This window comes from Capsicum annuum, chromosome 11 (genome assembly GCF_002878395.1).
Source record: "Capsicum annuum cultivar UCD-10X-F1 chromosome 11, UCD10Xv1.1, whole genome shotgun sequence".
Taxonomy (NCBI): domain Eukaryota; kingdom Viridiplantae; phylum Streptophyta; class Magnoliopsida; order Solanales; family Solanaceae; genus Capsicum; species Capsicum annuum.
The window spans coordinates 37035095-37036184 of NC_061121.1; positions in this window are offsets into that span (position 1 = coordinate 37035095).

Consider the following 1090-nt stretch of genomic DNA (forward strand, 5'->3'; position numbering starts at 1 on the left):
TTATTCAAGATTCCAAGTTCCTAGTTCAAGAACCTCCAAAGTTCACCATTAATTCTGCAAATTTATTCAAGATTCCAAGTTTCTAGTTCAATAACTCCAAGAACCATCATTCAAAGGCACGATTAACATCTCAAAAATGAGTATTGATCTAAAGTTCATCATTCAAGGTATGTGGAGTTTTTCAACAAGAACTCCCTTTCTTTCTTGTTCCCAAAAGTAATTTTCTTTACAAAGGCATGATTTTTATTTGATTTTTATGAATTTGAAGCATGAACCCATATCTTATGATGATTATTATAAAATCTTGATGTTTATAATTTCGAAAGATGAATTTACATGTGTAGAGATATAAAGCATGAATCTTGAACAGTATTTATCATGATTTTGATATTTGGGTTGTGAATCCCCATTGGAAATTTTTTTTTAGAAAGTGTGTGTTATAAGCACATTGATGTTGAATATTTGAGATATTTTGAATGATTTGACCTTTTGGTCTTAATGGAGTTGTTTTGAACTCGAGTGTGAAAGAAATCCAAAACATGGTTAATTTTGATAGATAGGAAGCATGATGGCTCCCGATGTATATTTATGTATTACTGAAATTTTTTTGTTGTGGATTGTCTTTGAAATTATCTGAGCTAAGTATGAGAGAAATCTTTAGCACCGAGTGGGAGGTATAAAGCGACCTTACTTTCCTAGAACTACGCGCCCCTGTAGGAGTGAGCCTGAGGCTGATTTATATAGTGATCACTAGTTTGTGTGGATTTGACATCGATAGTCCTACTCTGATGGTAAGGATAGGACGGCTCTCCCCAATGTGGGTTGTACATTGGACTCCATGTCGCTCACATGGTTTATGTCGGTTATAGGATCTCCTTGTGTGTGTGTGTTTCCTTGTGTCTATGGTGGATGGTGAAGTAATTTGAAAGAGGAATTGTGAAAGTTATTCTTTCGAAATATTTAAATGATATTTACATTATGAGAATTGATATTCTTGATGAACTGAAAGTGATTGACAAATTATATGAAAGACTCACATAGCTCGAAGAAAATCATCATAATCATGAGAGGATGAAATTAGTACAATAAC